The sequence below is a fragment of the Mustela erminea genome, chromosome 11, assembly GCF_009829155.1.
Source record: "Mustela erminea isolate mMusErm1 chromosome 11, mMusErm1.Pri, whole genome shotgun sequence".
NCBI classification, from domain to species: Eukaryota; Metazoa; Chordata; class Mammalia; order Carnivora; family Mustelidae; genus Mustela; species Mustela erminea.
Window position 1 is genome coordinate 96,207,948 of NC_045624.1, and position 23,357 is coordinate 96,231,304.

A 23,357-nucleotide genomic window follows, 5' to 3' on the forward strand; every position below is an offset into this window, starting at 1 on the left:
CTCCACCCACATGACCCAATTCAGAAACTACATGGAGCTCAGCTATGGGGCGTTAAAGGGTTTGGAGCACGCTCTGGGAGATGCAGATGTTCACTCAAGTTCAAGAAGCATTACTGTATGTGACCGCAGTGTGCGCTGGCCCCAAGGACTCTGCAGTCCGAATGGCTATAGCATATGTGCTATCAATCTAGATGTCTCTAAAATGCCATCCCTGCGTCAAGGCACAACCCCACATAGCGGATGAGAAAGGAGACTTTCCGGGGTCCCTGGGGGGCTCCGTCGGTGAAGCGTCTGCCTTTGGCTCCGGTCACGATCTCGGGGTCCTGGGATTGCGTGAGCCCTGCATTAGGTTCCCTGCTCAGTGGGAAAACCGCTTCTCCCTCTCCCGCTGCGGCTCCCCCTGCTTGTACTCTCTCAAATAAATAAAATCTTAAAAAGAAAGAAAGAGGAAGGAAGGAAGGGGAAAAGAAAAAGAAGGCTTTCAGAGGTGACCTGTCCCCGTCCTCGTGTGGCACCTCGTACAGCTTGAGGGGTTGCCCTGGAGGTCCCTAGCCCTGCCTGTGCCCTCTCTCCCTTCTCCTGCTCTGATTTCCTGCAGCCCCGGTGCAACACTCCGCACTCCCACGAGGGGCGCTGTCGTACGCCTCCTCCACCTGCACTGCAGGATGCTGCGGAGCCGCCTGGGGAACGTCCCTCCCTCCCTCCCTCCTGCTTTTCCCACAGGCTCCTGTGTATCCCCGCAAAGCCTGATTTACAATCGCTTTATCTTCATATTGGTTCAAACAAACAAAAAAAAATCTACTTGACAGTCAAACTGGAGGAACTAGCTTATTGATTTAACAGGTATGTCTTTTCCCTCTGAAGCATTGTTTTAATGAGAGTGAAGTCGGGTTGTGGGGGGGCGGGGGCGGTGAGAAGATGGAAATCCACTGAAAAAAATCCACAAGTAATGACCCTGTCGTGCCAACACAAAAATCAATATGGATTCTTTTGTTCAGAAAGTACTTACTGAGGACGTACAGAATCTCTTAGCCTAGGTATCAGGGAATCAGCAGACATGATAGAAGTTTTGTAAATCTTGTTTCATCATTCCACCCTCACAGCAATTGTGTAAGGATAAATCATCATCCTGTTCTCCCATAAAGGAGACATGGGAGGAGCAGAGTCTGAGTCGTTGGCCCGAAAGTGCTCATACAAGAAGGGCTGCCTCTCGCACGGTCCCCTGAGTGTCAGCCAGAGGCAAAGGACACACCTGTCCCTCTCTTCCTCATGGTTGACCACTTTGTCCAGTAGACTATCTCTGAGTCTCGATTTTATTCCCGATCACATCTTCTGTGCTCCGGTCGACTGCTACCTTCTTCAGTATGAAATTTTGCATAGATGTTTACATTCATAGAAATGCACGCATTTTACTTTATCTGTCTGTCTGTCTTTCCTCAGTACAGGGTGTGGCGGGCAGGTCATAATGCACCCACCATCACCAAAGACGACCACTTCCTAACCTGTGGAACTTGGGATTGTATCATGTTACCTGGCAAGGAGGAAGCCGGCTTGAAGGAATGAAGGACTCCTATAAGCTGACATTGGGATGGGAGATTATCTAATGTGATGGGACGAGTAAGAGACCCGATCTATCTGCAGAAGGGCGTCTGTGTCCTGCATCCTCCCCACCAAGACCTTCTTGTCATAGTCTCTAGAATGTACTCTCTGCTTCCGGGTGAGATTTTCTCAAGTTTAGATCTACAAGATGAGTCCCCTCAAAGACCACCAGTGGTCATTCACACCCCTTTGCTCAGTCTTTAAAGATGTCACAGTATGGCTCTGACTTACACATCCTTCTGTCCTTCTTTTTAACTATCAGTTGTGTGTACCCAAGTCTAACCGCTAGCTGCTTGCCATGGGTGCCCCCAAATTCCCCCAGAGCCCTGTTCCTGCCTCTGCCTAGATTCCCCGACCCTGTTCTCCTTGTGCCCCAGTGCCAGGCAGGAGACCACATGCGGAGCCCCGTTTCATGGCATGTGACGCCCCCATTCCCACCACGTTGGTGTCGGGAGCACAGACGTGGGAGCTGTCATCTTTAATATCAAAGAGTTCCACACATGACAGTCATGTGGAGAACCACTGGTCCAACTACTACCTCTCCAGAGATCCCCCAGACTATTCTGGAACCCTTCACCAGCTGGCGGGGGGTGGGTGGGTTGGGGGACTCTCCCTCTGTACTTTTACCTCTTGACAATTCACAAGTCTTCACTTTAATTGCACACTTTTTCCCCCTGACCACTGAGCTGCAAGCCCACGAGAGCCAGAAGGGGTCTGCTCTACCCTAGGAGCCTCCCGCAGGGGCAAGCAGGTGTCTAAGCCCGTAACTAGAGAAGTCAGCAGAAGAGATTCTCGAATGAGCCACCACGCACTGCTCTTCCCAAGCTCATACTCTACAGCCTGCATAAATCAGGTCTTTTAATTATCCCCCAACCTGCCAGGAGAGCAGGATTCTCAGCCTCATTTTAGAGCTGAGGAACTGAGGCTTTTAATGATGTTCCATTGTTTGCCAAAGGGTCTGACTACCTGGCTGGGCTCCCTTCCTGCCCAGGAGCAGAGAGGTTTTTCAGGATCCTGTCTTCAGATCGGGGAGTTTCAGGAGGGTCTGCTTTCCACCCCTCCACCCTCTCACCTCCTCGCCTGCACATCATTTCCCAAATTCTGCCCTTATCTGCCCATGCCCAGATTTGCCCTCTGCCAAGCGCCTCAGACTCATGACTTCACGGCACGCTTTCCTGCTCCGATGTTCACCTCCCACACCACCTCCAGGATTTTCCTCCAGGTTTCATGCTCCCCCACAGCTGGCCTGGGTGGCTCAGATCCCCAACAAGGCTGAGCCAGGAGCCGTTCGCCTTTCGATTACTCAGGAGATGGGGGATCAAGCCAAGGAGAGCATCTTGCACAGAATGGGCACCAGTAGACATTTGTTGGACTGGCACACGGTTAAAACGATCTACTGGGGTGCAAATGGGTCCAGGCATGGGGAGAAGTCATCCTCAGCCCCTCGCATAACACGCTATGCCATCAGATCCACGGCCCGATACCCAAAAGCTGGAAAAATCGACGGTGAAATAGAGATTTTTATGGCCACAAGGACCGTGGCTGAATAGTAAACTCTTGGTTGAAAATTATATGGCCACAAATCTGGGAGTGAACTAAAGCAATCAATAGCAAGGCAAGGAGTGAGTAACAGAGGCAAATCAGCACTAGAAGCAGGTTTAGCCCCTGTGCTCAGAGCATCTTGCTCTGTTCTCTGCTTCCCACTTAAAATGCAATAGATTCCAAAGTGGGCAGCTTACTCAGCATCATGTTCCCTGTTCCCTGGGAATCATATACTGCCATATAGTCATTAGCATTGAAACGCATGCCTCTAGGTTAGAGCTCCAGCTCCAGCTGCGTGGGGGGCTGCAGGGAAAGCCTACCCACCGTCGCCTCCATATAATCAGCAGCTTGCCTCTTGTTTGTGTGTTTGTTTTTCCTTGCTGATGTTCAGCCTTTTGCAATTAATCCATTCATTCCTTCTTTCTGCAAACATTTACTGAGCATTTCCTCTGCCCCAGCACCAGGCTACTTACAGAGATTACAAATGAAGGAGGCAGAGCCCCTGCTATGGGAACACACACACACACACACACACACAATGATCGCAAGTGACCAAACCTCCAGGTTTGCCCCAGGACTGGAGTGTCTCTTCTGTCTTATCAGTCCCCAGATCAGGGAAGTCCTAGGCCTGTCAGGGCATCTGCTCACCCCTGCCAGAGTTCAGTGGTTGGTAGATCATGATGACAGGGTGACTTGGTAACCTTAGATGTTCCCGATTTTAGGACAACCCCACATGGGCCGTCATCAGCAGGCTTGGGCTGCGGCCATAACTCAGGAGGAGAGTCAGGAGGGAGTATGGAGGACAGCCATGGCTGTCCGTGTGGAAGACATGCAAGGAGGTCTATATGCAGCCAAACACCAACGCTCTTCCCTAAGGAACATGAAAACACCCACCATCTGCTATAGAATGACTATTCGTGTCCTGCTCCCTGCCCAAATTCACATGATCCCCAGTGGGCTAGTATTTGGAGGTGAGGCATTTGGAGGTGAGTAGGTCATGAAGGTGGAGTCCCAGAGACCCCCGAGAGCTCTTTCCCTCTTCCACCATGTCAGGGGTGAATTACCATGACTGTGCTCTTTTCCTTGTCGGGAGGCAATGCAAGCTGTACCCCATCCCCATCGCCGGGCTGAGTTCCATCTACTTCACACCAGCCCCGAGCTACCAGGGTAGCTGGTGTCCCACAAAAGCAGCTGCTGTGAGCCGCAGGATCAACAAATGAATTTTTAGCAATAGACCTACATGTTCAATTTGCATTAATGAAGGGTAATTGTGTCCATGCTATATGAGGAAGGATCAATTTCCTTTGTGATGGTAAGAACATGGAGAAACATTCCCAGGGAGGATCACCAGGAATCGAAGGCATCTGGGCACAGACAGAGATGTCCTTCTTCTCTCCCACACCTTCTCCCCCACCTCACATGAGCACTCGCCTGGCACAAATCCTGCCCTCAAAACCCAAGAGGTCTCCGTCCGACCTCCTTGTTGCAAGCAGTTCCATTTGCCAGTGGGTCCCTAGATGTGAGCTGAAGCACCTGACAGCCCAGTCTCTACGTCTGGAATCATGTTGGGATGTCCTCTGGCAAGGTCTGTTCCTCATGACCCATGCTAGTTGGACGCAGGATAACATCTGACTCATAAAGGCCCATCCACAGGGCGAGTTGAGTGAGTCAGACCCCCTAAAAGTCATCTCTTACCATATATAAAGAGAGGAAACAGGCCAGGAGAAGAATAACTGGGGAACAGACCTGAAAGAGACCTTGCAGCCCCTAAAAGACCTTGAAACCCAAAAAAGAGGGTTTCAGATCCCAATGTTCTTGTGAGTTTCTTAAATGAGACAATATATATAAAAGCTTTGGAAGACCACGTGGCAAAAGTCAGGGCACAGTAAATGTTGACCTCTATTATTCTGGGTTTCTATGAGATTGCCTGTGGTAATGTTGGAAAAGAGATGGATTAGGGAAACCTAGGTGGATCCCATTGGTCCACTCCCAAAGACTGTGCAAAATTACAGGATGCAGTGAGCCTCCCTCACCGCCTGGAATGAGCAGAATTGTGAATTTGGTTATTATTCAAATGAACCAAATAAGCCAAAAGGTTGTTTCCAGGATCCACTAATCTCCAACCACACATTGGTTCTGGTGTTTCGTTTTCTCTGATTGTCCGTAATATAACCCTGCATAATTGGGCTTGGCCCAGATCAGAGAAAGTTTTATATTTTACTAGAGTGACTTATTTTTAACATCTGCCGAGCTCCCGTTAACGTACATTCATCCAATGCAACAACTTCTGGTCATGAGTCATAAATTAAACCTAAGCCACAGAACATAGAGTTTCATTTTAATACCTATGCCCTAAACCTGGCAAAATCTATGACTCAGATGACTATGTGGGGCATATGGCTAAGTTTGACTCAATACAAGTTACTTCCGGGAAGCCATATGCCGGCAGGCATTCAGATGTACCTCTTGTCATATTTAAAGGAAACATGTCTTTGTGTTGTTAGCGTGTGCACGGAAGTTCGGAGATGAAACACTGAGTGCACATTAGGTTTAATACTCAAAAAGTATGGGTAGACCTCATCCTGGCATGTCAGAAGCTGGACAGGCCAAGGTCAGCAGAAATTACCAGGGGAGGGGCACCTTGGTGGCTCAGATGGTTAAGCATCCAACTCTTCATTTCTGCTCAGGTCATGATCTCAGGGTTGTAGGATCGAGACCTGGGTTTGGCTCTGCGCGCAACATGGAGTCTGCTTAGGATTCTCTCTTCCCCTTACTCTCCCCCTCCTACCTCCCTGCTTGCACGCACTTTCTCAAAAAAAAAAAAAAAAAAAAAAAAATTAACGGGAGAAAACCACAAGTCTCATCAGACCCAGACCTGGACCTGGGAGTGACTGTCAGGGATAAGCAAGATGCTGTCTAGGGTACACTGATGCGGGGAAGGTCCATTCCTGGTCTGTCACTGTTGGAAGCAAGGATTCTCTAGGCAGTTGTTGTGATGTCATCTGTACACAGACGGCCACCCAATGGGCTGAGTGGGAGCTGAATCCCAGCAACTTCCTTTAGTGAGCTCTGCTACCACCGTGCATGCATGGTGGGAAGGGGTGCCTTTCCTAATTCACTCCAAGATGCATTAGCGGTTAGGGACCTTGGAAGGAAGTCACTACATATATGCAAAGTCAATCAAGTGGTCAGTCAATTATTTCACAAATCCTTATCAGAGATAGAATCAACTTCCCAAAGAATGAAAAAAATGCATTCAAATTATGACCCTTAGGTTGAAAGAAAGAAGATGGGGAAGAGAGAAACAAGGGATCATCGCCCCATATGACGAACTCTTGAATACCATTTATTTTATAAGTCTGTGACCAGGTTACTTCATTTGAAATTTCTGAATTACGGAGAGATATTTCTCATAAAACAGCTGAACAATAAAAGAGAGACAGGCTGAACCACTACCCAATATGACGGTCAAAAATCAGTTCAGTGCCACAACACCTCTCCCAAGGAAGCTGTAATCTCCGTGGTAACCAAGGGAGCACCACCAGTGGGGAGGACTCCAAAGACAGACAGAATTCAGACCTGAGAACAAGGTATTTCTGTCACCAGTTCCCAAGTGCCAGTCCATGCCAATGCACCAGTGGCCCCTCAGTCCAGTGAAAGCAATGGGTATCTTATCATCAAATTATTTTTTTTTTCAATTAGAAGGAATGGTCTCTCTTCAAATCATCAGGTGGATAGAGTAGGGAGGATGCATTACAAGGATTCATCTAGCAGGATCAGACTCCCAGGAACACAGGAATCGGTTGCCGGCCCCATCAAACAGCAATTGTATGGATTGTATACATTTTTAAAAACTCAGCTTAATTAACTATTCTGATGATTTGTTTTCTTAGCTTTGACCACTGGAACCCTTAAAGCCATGATGTATTGAGTTTTGTGTTTTTTTAGTAAAAGGAGTGAAGTCGGGACCTGTTGATCCAAGTTGGAGCAATCCCTTCGACAGGATTCAGCAGAAATAGAGGGAAAACCTACAGAGTGGCAGCATTGTTTAAAATAAACGAAAACAAATAAATAAATCATAAAATACTTGGGTGATAGTTACGTCTAAATTTAAAGAAAGCTGGATTTAGAAAATAGATTGGTTTTCAGCTGGTTAATGCCATTTAGCTTTAAAATATAAACACTTACAAATAAACACAAACACAAATAAAAGAAATGTATCTTAAACTAAAAAAAAAAAAAAGAAAGAAAGAAAGAAGAAGAAGAACCAATCAACTAAAAGAAAAGCACATAATTACTTGTCAGATACACAATCCACTCCCAGAAGAATTTGACACAAAGCCTTCAAAGTGACAACTCTTAGGTGGAAAGCAGGTGTGCGGGGAGGAAGAGGGTGAATCGTTCTCAACGGGGACGTGAGAATGAATTCCGTCCTCTGAACGTGATAGTATATAGTAATTCATTACATTGAATAGTATTTTTTTGAGATTTCTAAGTTACCAACCCCATGATTGTGTCCTCATTTTATTTGAATTACAAGCCTTGAGCCCACTTTATAGATGGGTATATTGATGTCCTAATCAATTCAACCCCAAAAGTGGTTGGAAAAAAAGAAATGGAATATGCATTAGATAGTGCTCATTTGTTGAAACAGCTTAGGGGGGCAGAACCTAACCTCGGGGGAATTAATAAACTGGTTGACCATCCTGGAACCATACTGGCAACTAGTTTCTTACAGGTGAAACTCCTGTAAGCGTTCATTAGTACAGTCAGCCCTCCAGTCAACGACTTTTGTGAATATTTCCAGTGTTCCAACCAGGATCCTGGGTGTGAGATTCAGGAAGACAATTAAGGAAAACAAAACGCTTCCAGAAAAACTACCATATAAAATAGGACCCAGGTCATATGATGAATTCAGAGATGGTCTAATAAACTGATGTAAAAGATGACTAGATTTATGTCTTATTATGCAATGATAAGTATTTTAAGCATTACACTACTTTGAGAAACATACATTATGAACTTACATATATATATATATATAATATATATATATATATCCTTTATTTTATTTGAAATATCCAGAGAAATAAATATTTCAACCCGTAGACATGGAGGTTCTAAGTATTTGCAACCTCTCATAGAAGCAGATAGTTCCCGCTACATCAAACAAATCCCCAAACCAGTCAAAGCAAATTCTCAAAGTTGCTTTGACCAGTTACCTATATTTATCCCCAGGTATTGTCATGAACACCTATCACAAGGCTTCCGACCTCCCCAGGGTGGTCAAGGCAGACCTGAATACAAGAGGAAAGTCAAGTCCGTCTAGTTTGTGTTAAGGTCAGAGTGTCAAAGACTCTGATAATTGTTCAATGGTATGAATCCATACAAATTTACGAAGAAAGAAAGTTACGAATTCACATCTGTGGTGTATGTAAGTAATAAAATATTTTCTAGAAAATATTTTCAAAATATGTTTACAGAAGCTTAACATTAGGCTATCCTCTGACCCAGTAATTTTGTTTCCAGCAAAAGTTTTGAGAAAATTATCAGAAAAACAGGCAGAAATTTATATATTCATCACGCTTTTGTAAGTAAGAGCAAAAATGTGGAATCTCCAACATAGAATAACGGTTAAAAAAAACTATAGTGAACCCACAAGTTGCAATCAGAAAATATAACTTAAAAAAAAAAGTAAGTAATGACATACGGAAATTCATATGATTGGAGGTTAAGTGAAGAACAGTGGAATGGGGAACTAATAGGCCAAATGATTACAATTTTTTAAAAAATGTATCATGACTTTCTGAGAAATGGGAATTTAGTTGGTTTGAGTTTTTGTCTTTGTAACTTCTACAATCTTAAAAATGTATACAAGGAGCACATAATTCACCCATTGCTGGGGGAATTCTCTCTTTTTGAGATTTTGATTCTCCATGCCACACACTTATATATCCAATTTTGTTAGAAAGAAATTTTCCTTTTGCTCCTCTAAGGTCAAAGCCTGGTCACAGTTTGCAAGAGGCAAGTGACACCGAGTTTCCCCACGATGCTCGTTATCCAGAGTGTCAGTTTGATGGAAACCTCTGCCCTGTGTGCTCTCCAGACCAATGCACTTGCTTTAAAATCCATGTTAGAATAAAATTGCTTCCTATTTTTTTGCAAAAGTGGCTTCCAAGCACAGCACAAGCACTAATAATTTGCAGTCTCCAAACAACTGTCAAACTGGCAAGCCCTGGGTTTACAGCTGCCACAGTTCCCACTCGCTTTAGGAATATGTGCACTTTATTATGGAAAAGACCACCAGGCACACGGGTGACTCTGGTTTATATTTACACATGCGTGCTATTCAGAGTATCTGCTTGATGTTCATGTTTGCTTGCTATTGATGGGCTACGGATCGATCATAATTTACTTCGGAGCTTTATAAGAACATTTTCTATGTAGTGGTGCCTCGGTGGCTCAGTCGGTTAAGCGACTGACTCTTGGTTTTGGCTCAGGTCATGATCTTGGGGTCCTGGAATTGAGCTCCATGTTAGGCTCCAAGCTCAGCATGGACTCAGCCTGGGATTCTCTCTCCCTCTCCCTCTGTCACTCCCCACCCCTGCAACCTCTCTCCCTCTCTCTCTCCAATAAATAAATGAATAAATATTTTAAAAATGAGTATTTTCTGCATACTGAAAGTTTTGAAGTGCTTATATTCAAGTAGTGAAGGATGAGGTTGACACTTTTCTAATGAGAAAAGAAGACAGTGTTGTGGCTGTTGTTTAAATCAAATCACACAGTGGCAATTATGTCGGTGCAGGAGTTAGACCTCATTGCTTCCAATCCATCAACTACTATCTGGTATGCCAATGAAGAAATTGATCTCCAAAGACACTACATGATTTTCCCAAGATCACACATTACTAGTGTAGTGGAGGGAGCTCTAGAACTTAAATACTCCTGGCTTCTGGCACGAGTCCAGTGCTTTCTGGAGGGTACATATATTTTGAGACATCTATAAGGAGGAAAGAAAAAAAAAGTCAGGTAATGTTTTGATGACAGGCAATAATATTAGCATGGACCACATATTGAGGCATTAGTATTGGAAATGGTACAATGTATTCACACATAAAAATGGAAAAATAAAGAAATCCTCTGGTCTCAAGTATAATGTCTTCATATCCATAGAATCACAAAACACTTATTCCTTTACGGCTGGCTCTGTTCTCTCCATTACACAGGGGCATACATCCTGCATCATTTATCACTTTTTAAAATATATACATTTTGAGAGAGAGGGAGGGAGCCTGCGCATGAGTGTGATCAAGGCAGGGAGGAGGGAACAGGGAGAAAGGGAGAGAGAGAATCCTCGAGCAGCCTCCCAGCTGAGTGCGGAGCCCAATGTGCAACTCAATCTTACACCTGCGCCCAAACCAAAAGTTGGACACTTAAGCAACTGAGCCACCCATGCACCTGTTATCATCTATTTTCTAAAACTGCTTCAATCCACTGTTTCATAATTTTATCTTAAGTATTACTGATTAACTTTTCTGCAAGCTTAATCCTACTCTGTTTCCAAATCCAATTTGTTCAGTTAATTAAGGTCTTCCTTTCGATACATCCCTATCTCTATTTATTTGATACATAAAATACTCTCTAATCAAATTGAAATCTGTAACAGCCTTTCTATAACCTTATTTTACTTTACAAAATACTTTCAAGTGGAAGATTTTCCTCACATGCCCAAATGTTATTCACTGGATTATTTCAGATGATTGTTTATGCATTGATTAATAAATGTGATACTTCATCATTGGAATGACCAATACATTTTTTGTTTAGAGAGAGTGTGAGTGGGGGTGGGGGAGGGGCAGAAGGAAAGAGAGAATATCAAGCAGGCTCCACACTCAGGGTGGAACCCAGCACAGGGCTTGGTCCCATGACCCTAAGATCATGATCTGAGCTGAAACCAAGAGTGGGATGCTTAACTGAATGAGCTACCCAGGTACCCCAACAAATACATTTCCAAGAGTTGGCTTTAAAATCTAACTAGACATGCTTATTGTAAAAAAGAAAATGGTTCAGTTCAAGGGGCACCTGTAGAGATAAAACATCCCAGGATTCTCAGTGCTAAGGGACAGTCCTAACCGGAGTCGAGATGATATTGTTGGATATTACCAAATCCCCCTTAGTAAGAATGGAGCAAACACAGAGAAATGGCATAGGTACAAAATTATGGGATGACCAAATGGGAAAACAGAGTACAGCTTATATTTCTGAAATTTTTGAATGTAGAAGCCTTATGGTCTTTCCTAGAAAAGGTCATTGCTGTCGATGCAGCCGTGGATGCAAACGTTCTTTCTTTTGGATGCCTTTTACGGAATCCTGAACATCACTCCGATTCTGCCACACTGTAATAAGGATGTTTTCATGAGGTTTTTGGCTACTATGTTGTGCTCTAGGTCACGAGAGTTGACCTAGTAATCAACCAACACTTCCTCACAACATTTATCACCGACCTGCTATCAAATCAGGCATTGCATGGCTTACAGAAACTATGAAAGAAACATATCATGAACATTAAAAAGTGGAACACCATTGTATTAATTAAGTCGGGCTCGTGTGACCATAACAGCCATGGATAAATCTCTTATTTAACACAATAGAATATCTTCTGACTCAAGAGACGACCCATATTAATGGTTCTGGCTGCATGACGACACTTTCACACAGCACGTGCTTAATAACCCCACTTAACTACAAGGAATGTTCCAAAACAGAGCCTTAGTCAGTCCTTGGGGGAAAAGAAATAGGAATGAGGAACCCAGAGCCAGTCTCTGCCAGAGCCAACCCTTCTAGCACCCAAACACCCATTCCATTCTTTTCCTCAAATGAAGGAAAAGTCACTCTTACCCAGGGAAGATACTTCCTTTTCCAGTTAAGCACCAGCAACCAGCTCAGACATCACAAATGTCTAGGTGATAAGCAACATCCACCTTTCAGGTGCAGATGGCTCTAAATGGGGTGATGACTTGCAAACCAAGACTATTATATGATTGTTACCTACACACACAATGCACATGGGAGACCAGGCACTGTGCCCCTCAATGATCTCTCCTTAGAATGTGGATAATCAGTGTCCCCAAGGCTGTAAACTTCCCAGCTCTGAGAGGTAACTACCATCCCTGGTTAGGGGCAGGGGTGGGGGGGAGCTTCTTGATTAGCTCCTGATTTTATTTTGGAGGAAGAATCTCCATAGTCCATCATTCTTCACGCCCCATGGCCCCACCAATTTAGAGTTTCCTCCTTCCTTTTACCCTGTGGTTTGTGAAAATGTGCACCCTTTGGGCTTTTAAATTTCTAAGAGTTAAAGGAAGATTTGCATAAACTGGTGAGCCTATATTCTCCAAACGATCAATACTTCATGTACCAAAAATCATGCATGAATAAAAAATATCTTCAAAGTACAAGTTAAATAAGAGGATTTTCATGTATATGTAAAGTTTTTGTAACTAATCTTCACCTGTTAAGAAATTACTTCTTATCCAGATTTGCTATAGAATCAAGTAAGAATGTCTATAATCATAGCTACAATTGATGTTGACAATTAGAAGATGACTGTCATGTTATTTCATTTTGCAAACTATGTATCTGTGTGAGGTCATATTTCTTTTTCCTATATGTCAAGCAAAACAACAGATTGCAACAGATTGAATACAGAGACAAGTGTGTGAATCCAACTACATCCTGTCAAGTTAGACATTAAAGAACTTTGAAAACATACAATGCCACTTTTCTCACTTTTTTTAGGGGATGGATATAGTTATTTTTCAAGAGAAACACATTACTTATGTTGACATGTAGTATATTTATTATTATTTTGAAATAAACTATTTTAAATATCGGTTTAATTTCTCGTACAGTAAATATCAAAACACAGAAGGCAAACAAACAAAAGCATTTGTAAGGTCACTGACCATTTTTCAAAGCATAAAGAGACCCTGAGACACAACATTAGTGGGCTACCCATCTGGAAGGAAGCCAAGGAAGAGATAAGAATGGGTTTTGGTAAATGCATCGTGTCCCTGCTGCGAACATTACAAAATTCCTCACTCCATACAGAATTCTTTGTTGTAAAAATCACAACTATCTGAGGAAAAACAGCAGCAAGCATCTGTGATATAGAATAAATCAACTAAAAGTAGCCATTCTGGGTTATTTCATATGAAAAGCCTTGCATACCAGGAAAGAGCGACAGAATTTGTGAAACTGTGACACGACTCACTATGTTACCTAACAGGGGAACAGGCAGCCCATGGAAACACCCATCCAAACCTGAGACAAATGGCATACATTCATATTTTCAGATGCTCCTAAATTTAGGTGGCCTAATTCCTACTTTATATTGTTATTTCCAGACTCTTGATACTTTTAGTTCGGTCTTTTACGTGGTTCCTAATGGGATAAGGTTCAGTGCTATGCAGTGGCTCATTTTTAAAGTATCTTAGAAAGGCTAGATTTTTCTTATTAATGTCACTATTGCTTGAGACACACACTTAGAAGTAAGAAATCACAAATTTAGCTCAATCCTACAAGAGAGTTGCTTCATCATCGTTGATATCGCTTTCTAGCATTACATACAACACCTAGACAGAACTCACAAGAGAAGTCTTGAACCATGGTGTAAAACGAGTCAATGTGGAAGACGTCTGTAGAACACACCATCCAACAACACCCAACGGATGTCCCCCTCAAGTACATGGGAACATCCCGCAGCCTCAGTAAATTCTAAAGAACAGAAATCACACCAAGTATGTTCTCCAAACACAGTGGAATTAAGTGAGGAAATTTGGCAAATCCAAAACCATAAGCAAATGAAAGAACACTCTCTGACATGATCAATAGACCAAAAAGGAAACACAAGGAAGACTGGAAGATGGAAGATAGTACCTGGACATAGGCGGCGACTCCTCACAGACTGTGGAAATGGTGACCAGTCTGCTACACCTGCGTCTCCACTGCACAACAGGAGCTGTCCAGCTGCGGCGTCTTTCTCATCATTTCTGCTACTGTCGCAACACCTCAGCTCCTCTGTGGGGGCTAAGGAGGGCACCGTTGTAGTGAGCACCAGGCGCCGTAGGAAAGTGTTGAGTCACTACATTTCACACCCAAAGGTGATATTGCACTGTATGCTAACTAACTGGAATTTAAATAAAAACTTAAAACCTAAGAAGTAAGATCAAGTCAAATCCAATCAAATCCTGGGGGGCTCTGTCAGTTGAGCATCTGACTCTCGGTTTCAGCTCAGGTCATGGTCTCGTGGTTGTGGATGGAGCCCTGCATTGGGCTCTGCTCTCAGAGTAGAATTTGTTTCAGATTCTCTCTCCCTCTCTCTTTCTCAAGTGAATAAAATAAAATAATAGAATAAGTAAAAAGAATCTCTATTTTTAGGCCACGGGTCACTCTAAATTATGTCAATACAGAAGTATAACCAAGAAATAAATTTGTGGGGGGCCTGGGTGGCTCAGTGGGTTAAAGCCTCTACCTTCAGCTCAGGTCATGATCTCAGGTCCTGGGATCGAGCCCCACATCCAGCTCTCTGCTCAGCAGGGAGCCTGCTTCCCCCCACCTTGCCTGCTTCTCTGCCTACTTGTGATCTCTCTCTCTCTCTCTCTCTCTCTGTCAAATAAATAAATAAAATCTTAAAAAAATAAACAAATTTGTGTGGGGTGCATGGGTGGCTCAGTTGGTTGAGAGCTGGACTCTTGATTTCAGTTCAGGTCATGATCTCGTGGTTGTGGATTGAGCCCTGAATGGAGCTCTGTGCTCAAAACAGAATCTGCCTGCGATTCTCTCTCCCTCTCCCCTGTCCCTCCCTTGTTCTCTCTCTCTTTCTCAAATAATTAAATAACATCTTTTTAAAATAAAAAAAAATAATAAACTAATTTTGTGTTTCTCAAATTTCATAAGACTATAGATAACCTATAAATGTCAATTCCATCATCCTTCCCATGTAATAGAAACACAATAAATAAATGTGCAGTTTTAACATAGCTCTCACCGTGTGACCTAAAAGAACAATTTTCATTGCCATTGAAACTACACTTGGCTGTTGAACAACACAGGTTGGAACTGCACAGATCCAATTAGATGCAGCTTTGTTTTTCAATAAATCCAACACAGCACTGTAAATGTATTTTCCCCTCTGTATGATTTTCTTAATAATATCTTCTCTTCTTATGCTTCTTCTATTGTGAGAATACAGCATATAATGCATATACAAAATATGTGTGAATAGACTATGTTATCAATAAGGCTTAATAAATTCAACATAGGTTATTAGGACTTAAGTTTTTGGAGACTTAAAAGTTATTTGTGGATTTTAAGCTACATAGGGCGAGGGGAAGTCAGCATATCTTACCCCCCACATCGTCCAGGGGTCAACTATAATAAAATCCTTGATATCCAGATCTCAAGCAAAATTAGTTAGGAAATTAAAGTACGGAGGGGAAAACTCACATCCCAGGCATAACTGACACTTGAGAGGAAAATTGCCAAAGTGCTTGTAGGGAAAAGTAATCATGTCCATTACATGAAAATTTACAAGGAGGCACCTGGCCGTTTCTGTAGCAAAAAACAAAGAGTCCGACGATCTAGAGAATGTTTCAGAGATCCCACTTGGATCCATTCAGAATTGCTCTCCTGCAGCCAGATATATAGGAATACAGTAACTTTGATCTTCTCGGTAGATACTCAATTTTTGGAAAAAATTTATTCATGTGGTTCCAAGTCAAATAGTACAAGACGGGAGTGAGAAGCCTCGCTGATGCGTTTATTTGGGATCTAAATGATCACTCTGCATCTCCCCTCCAACCAGGTAATCAACCAGGCAACCACTACTACTGCTGAGTTGTCTGTCCTTTCTAGCCCTATACCATGAACACACAAGCAAAAGTTACAATGCTGTCTCGTGTTCCAGCTTTCCAACACAACGGGAAGAACGTGACCCGGAACGTGCTGGATCTTGGTTTATTCACTTAACTATGCGCGCTGGAGGGATGCCCATTTGCTGCATGGAGAGCTCTCTTTTTTCCTAAGTTTCATAGACATTATTGGGGGGGGGGTTCAGAATTAATTTTACCATTCAGAATTGATGAAAATCCAGGATATTTTTTTATTATGAAAAACAATGTTGCAGTGAATAATACAGTAACATGTTACTTTTTTCATGTGTGAATATATTCATAGGATAAATTCCTATATGTAGCATTCATAGGCCAAAGGGATAAGCCCTGGTAATTTTGGTCAATATTGCTAGAATACTCTCCAATAGAAGTTTTCTGATTCACATCTCCACTAACAATATATGATACCCTGTTTTCCACAGCCTTACTAAGAGAGAATATTAACACTTTTCCCATTTTTTGCCCATCAACAGAGTTTGAGGGAGGTTAACCACATTATCGGATGTATTTCCTTATAAAGGAATATATAAGGAAATATATAAGGAAATCAGTTCTTTGTGATGCAAATTAGAACATTTCTCCAATCACTTGTATTTCTTTTTGCCAACTACATGTCTTGTGGTTGGGATTATTGCCTTTAATGTACTACAATTTCCTGACTGTCTTTTCGTGGTTTAGGCATTTAAAATTACAGTTAAATGTACTTCTGCACTGCAAGTTTATAAATAAATTCTAATTTCTAATTATATTTAAATCCTTGCCCCACATAGAGTCTTTCCAGCTGTTCAGTGTGAGGTGGAGATCCAAATTAATTTCTTTCCAGATGGTTAGCCTCATTTTATCAATATATTTATTGAGTAGTCCTTATTTGTCTCTACTGATTTAAGACACCAACTTTAATTTATGTTAAATATATATGTGTACACATGCATTTTGATCTTTTCTTTAGTCTGTGTATTAGTAGACCAGTGCTATGCTATTTAACAGCTAAATTTCTACAGAAGTATTTAATAATGTTATGACTCATCCACCTACATTCATTTTCACTTCTGTACAGTTTTTTTTTTTTTTCTTGTTAATTTCTTTTTCAGGAGTGCCTGGGTGACTCAGTCAGGTACGAGTCTGCCTTCAGCTCAGGTCATGATCCCGGGGTCCTGGGATCCCGGGATTTTTCATATCTTTTAATGCTATTTTTTAGTGTTGTTTTTTTTTCCCCCTTAAGTTTTTTATTACGTGCCTTGGGGTGTGTGTGTGTGTGTGTGTGTGTGTGTGTGTGTTCGTAGTCACGCTATTTCAAGTCCCGTGTCAGGCTCCCTGTTCATGGGGGAAGCTGCTTCACCTTCTCCTCTCTTATGCTCTCTCTCACCGTCTCTCGTTCTCTCAAATAAATACTTTTAAAAAAATAAAATAAAATTTCTTTTTCAATATAACTTGAAACATCTTGTGGTAATTCACATCAAAAAAGAACTTACTGACATTTTTATTTACAATTCATCATTATATAACATATAATTTCTAATTCACATTATTTTAATTCATTAAATATATAAATTACCTTAGGTATGACTAATGTATTTACTAAGTCAAACCTCATCCACAACATAGTAGATATTTCTACTTTTCCTGTACCCTTTTCAATGTATTTGATTATTTTTTATTCTACGTTATTTATTTACTCTGAGACAGAGAGAGAGAGACAGAGCATGGTGGTAGAGGAACACAGAGAGAGGGAGAGAGAGAATCTCCAGCACACTCTGTCCTGAACATGGGGCCTGACACGGGCTCAAACTCATGACCCTGAGATCATGATCCAAGCTGAAGTCAGGAGTCGGACACTTCAACCAACTGAGCCACTGGATGCACTGACTGCCATTTTTCAACTGGTCTTGTACAGAGTTAATTCCTAAGTACTTTTTCTGTTTGTTTTTGTGGTAAATGGCATGCTTTATCTGTGGATACATTCTAATTGGGTACGGTGGATACACATATGAAAGGTACTGATTTTTTTTATAGTAAGCCTGACTTCTCTGCTAATTTGTTTTTCTTGATTCTCCTGGGTTTCCTCAACATACTTTCAGATAAGTGTCACATAACACCACTCTTAATGTCTTTTTAATTTCTGTGTGTCTGTTTTCTCTTTGCTAAATGTTTTTGCTAATATCTCCAGTACAGCATAAAATAATAGAATGTGGGCTTTATCACTGTGTCGTCCTTGGCTCTTACAGAAATGTTGCCAGAACCCCAGGTTTGAGTTGAAACAGATACATTTAATCAGGCTGCACAAGCATCTATGACTTTCAACTTAATAATTTGATTGCTTTAAGACTTTTAAAAATATTTTCCCAAGGGCTTTTCAGACCATTTAGAGGTATTCATACGGTCATGTTCATTTCCACCCCAGGGCTCCAAGTATATGGAACGGAACGAAGTGAAGGCGTCACTCTGTATACTTCCTCTGTGTCTGTGGTGACGCCCTCTTTTCTCATTCTGAGCATTTTCATGATTACATCAGCAGTTCATCTGTTTGTTGCCATTATCACAGATGAACTTTAGATTTATTTAATTCAGGGGCACCTGGGTGGCTCAGTGGGTTAAACCTCTGCCTTCGGCTCAGGTCATGATCTCAGGGATCGAGCCCCGCATCGGGTTCTCTGCTCAGCAGGGAGCCTGCTTCCCCCTCACTCTCTCTGCCTGCCTCTCTGCCTACTTGTGATCTGTCAAATAAATAAATAAAATCTTTAAAAGAAAAAGACTTATTTAATTCAGTGTTTTCCACCCCACACCTCATCATTTTCTGATTTTATCTCTAGTAATTCCTTCCTTTCCTTTTTGTATTCCATCCCTTTTTAAATCTTCTGAGTCAGACATGTAGTCATTGGCTTTTGTCCTTTCTTTTATAAGTACTTAAGGCTATGATTTTTTGTTGGGGTCTTCAGTTTGATACCTGCAGCTTTCCTTTCTTTCACTCTTAATTTTTCCTCCTTGGTGTATAATTATTTCACAGATTTGTTTATTTTATTTTTGAGAGAGAGCATGAGGGGCAGAGGGAGAGAAAGAGGGAGAATCTTCAAGCAGACTCCACAGTGAGCATGGGGCCCAACACGGAGCTCTATCCCACAACCCTGGATGCTGACCTGAGCTGAAATCAAGAGCAGGATGTCTAATAGACTCAGCCACCCAGGCGCCTCCGGAGTGTATATTTTTGGTTTCCACTTAACCAAAGAGATAAGTGAGTGTATTTTTAAAGTTTTAGGTGAAAAAATTTTGGCTGACTTCTGATCTTTAAAGTTTTTTTCTAGTTATATTTTGCATTTAATGCATAGGCTAGTTTTGTGAATGTTACAGAGGCACTTATATAAAGGATATATATTTTTCCAGTGTACTTATTTTAATAAATACCAGTAATCCTTATTAATTATGTTATCTTAGAATCCCACAGTTTTACTTATTTGGGGTTATCCCAATCCTTTCATACTAAGAAAAGTGAATTAAATTATCCTAGTCCTAGTGAATTTCTGTCTCTTCCTCATCTGTCTTATGTCTTGGAATATCTTCTTTTTAAAAGTCTGTAATTTAGTTTTTGTCTTAGATGAAATTAAATTATATATTCATTGGTAATTATGTTCTTTACACCCAATTAAGTGTCCCCTCTTTGTCTCATGACATAAATATTAATTGGATTCCATTTTGTCTGATGTAACATCATGAGTTCTCCTTTCTTTACTTTTGCTTCATTTTCCTTGTCTCTGGAATATCATTTTTTTGTCAGCCTTTGGAAACCCAGTGTGTGTGTGACTCTTGTATTCAACACAGGGTTCGGTGCTGTTTTGGGTACCAACATGAAAATATTTTATTCCTTTTCCTCTTGTAAGTTAAGCCTGTTTACATTTATAAATATGACACATACACGTGTTCTAAATTTTTCATGCTAAATTTTTCATATCTTTTAATGCTATTTTCTGGTGTTGTTTTTTTTTTTCCCCTTAAGTTTTTTATTACATGTCTTGAGGGGTGTGTGTGTGTGTGTGTGTGTGTGCATGTGTGTGTTTGTAGTCACGCTATTTCAAAGTTCTATAATTTTTGTCTAGTGTTTACCTTTATAATTATAAGTGATACACTCTCCTTATTTCTACTTTTTTGGATGTTTCTATTAATCCTAACCATGAGCCATGATAAAGCTGACTCATACCTCTTTCGCCTTCTCCCATCAACTCTCTCTCTCCCATCCAATTTAACCACATTACTTTTCTTAGTCCTTCCCTTTGGACTTCCCACTACACCAGACTTTTATTAGAGGATTGGTAAGCTCTTAGTTATCCTTCCTCTCCCATTTTATAGGATGAGGTGATCAGAATGCACACTGCCTGGCCTCTCCCTGCCATTGTGTTTCAACTTTTCTGCAGTGTACACAACACCTCCATTCTCTCTGGTCACTCTAAAACCCACAGCAACTTCTGTGGTAATCATCTAGGAAATGTGTTCAGTATCCACTGCTAGTCTTTGGCCATAGTTTTTCTGTATTTTTTGTTTGTTTGTTTGTTTGTTTGTTTGTTTTGTTTTTTTGGGGGGGGTAAATATTATTTATTTATTTCATTTTTATTTTATTTATATTATTAGGGTTTTTTAAGTGTCTAAACAGTGTCTTCCAGAAAGTTTCTCAAGGAAAATATTCCGAGTTCTTTAATGTTGAAAGCTCCTGTTTGATAGCCTTTATTGTAGAAGAACTATTGTTGAATTTAAAATATGTGACTCACCATTTCTTTCCCTGTGCATACTTTGGTATAATTTTACCATCTTGTACTGGATGTGTTGCATGTTGCTATGGAGAAGTCTGAGGCTATTTTTTTCCATATTAAATGATTTGCTCTTTTTGTCTGGATGCCCAAGTATTTCTTTATATGTAAGTGCCAATCTCATCACAATTCTATGCTTGAGAAGGAAACATTTTAGAGAAAGTTTTGCTTGGCATCTGGTATAATCTTTCAGGATATAAGCTGCAATCTTCATTTTATTTTTTTTTTCAATTCTCATTAAATATTTTTCCATGTTATTGTTTTGGTTTTGGTCCTTGGTGATTCCAATTGTACATATGTTGGATCACCTTTTGCTGTTTTATGGCTTTCATTTTCTCTCTATTCTTTCAACACATTTTTATTTCCATTTTATTTTGTTTACTTTTCCATTTCTTTCCTCTATGTCCCCTGCTCTGTATTCCATGGTATCCATCCTCTCCTTTATTGTTGTGATGGTTTTCCTTCTATTGGATATCTCTCCTGGGTTATGCCAGCTCTGTTTTATCTCCTCCTTGCCATACCATTTCTTCCATTATTTTTTTTTCTTATTTTGTGGTCTATTCTCATAAAGGCACTTATTTCCTAAATTGGGGAGTATTGTTTTGTTTTTCTTTCTTTAAACCAAAAATTTTGGTCATAATTTGTATCTTCTCTATGGCAAATTTCTCCAGGGAATGTTCTTTCTCTGTTAGTAATAATGTTTGCTGCCCTTTTTTTCCTTCTTTTTTTTTTCCTTCTGCTATCTGCACATCAGTATCACAGTAGATCCTTTCTGCATCTCATCATTCCACACCTTGGCTTTTATGGAATAAGGTTCTTTCTGGCTGAGGAAGACAGTAATTTTCCATGCTTCTAACACCATTGTGCTCTTCATGCTTCTTCTCTACTCCTGTGAGCTGATGCTGGGCTGTGTTGTTTCAGCTGCTGGATTTTTACACTCAGGAATGTTCTCTCTTCTCCTTCCACATGGTACTTCCTTGGTCTCAGCCACTGAGCCTTCTACACCTCCTTCACTCCTTCCTACTTTTTTTATCCTCACTCCTTTGTTAGTCTCTCTCTTTCTTTTTTAAAGATTTTATTTATTTAATTGAAAGAGAGAGACTGAGAGAGAGAGAGAGAAAGCATGAGAAAGGGGAAGGTCAGAGGAAGAAGCAGACTCCCTGAAGAGTGGGGACCCTGATGTGGGGCTTGATCCTGACACTTCAGCATCATGAACTGAGCTGAAGGAAGATACTTAACCAACTGAGTCACCCAGGTGCCCCAGGTTTGTTAGTCTTTTATATGTTGTTGTAATCTAGGAATTATATGTATTTCTTAGTTTACTAAAAGTTGAGTTTTCTGCTTTTTTTTAAATTTATTTTGAATAATTTCCAGGAGGAGAAGAAAAAGTTGAGCTCTGCAGTCAATAGAACTTCACTGTAGTAGCTTATTGCAATCAGCCTCAAAGATTGTTTTTATCAAATAGATACACAAATTCTCCTTAATTAAAATATTGATCAGAAAATACATTCTATTATGAACTTGAAACTAAACAATGAAATGTAAAATACAATATTTTTTTTTTTTTGCTATAAAGCATACACAGAGGAGAAGAGGTCTAATATAAGGTCTAGAGAAGAGGACCAGGGTAATCTATGTGATCCCAATTTGCATATCAGATAAAGAATGGTTAGGACTATTTTCTTTTTAAACCTAGGAACTGGCATCATGGAAAGTGACTAAGAATATTGTACCCCAGGGCAACAACTCACTGATATTAGATTTATATTTACCTAAAAGATAACAATAACCTCAAGGCTTACAAAAGAATTTGCCAAACTACCTTTCCCATCTCTAAAATCTGTTTTCTGTTTCAGTCTCTCTTGACATGACCAATGATGAAAGAGATTCCTCTTCCTTCTCAAATACTTTCAATCCCATGGAATCTGAGTCTGTGAGGGGTGAGAGGGGGCAGGGCTATCTTCTTTAACTCCCTCGTTTCCTTTCTTCATAGGTAGGTAGGTAGATAAAGGATAGATAGATGGATGGATGGATAGATAGATAGACAGAAAGGTGATAGATCAATAGCTAGATAGATGAAGATAGGTAGATGATAGATGGATAGATAAGTAATACATGATAGATTGATAGATAGATGATAGATCAATCGATAGATGATAGGTAGATGATAGATGGATAGATACATGATATATACATGATAGATGTATAGGTAGATGTATAGATAGATAGACTGATACATGATAGAGATAGATAGATGATAGATGATAAATAGATATCCACACATATCTATATTATAATATAGAAGTTTTTCATCATGAAAAACATCTATATTTTTCATGATGAAAAGTATCTATTTGGTGAACTATCTCTGATGTTACAAGGAATGTTGGCCTTTTTCTTCCATTGTTACCATATTACTGCTTTTTTCTCAATAAAAAGAAGGGAGGAATTATGAAGCCCAGGTGAAAGGTTT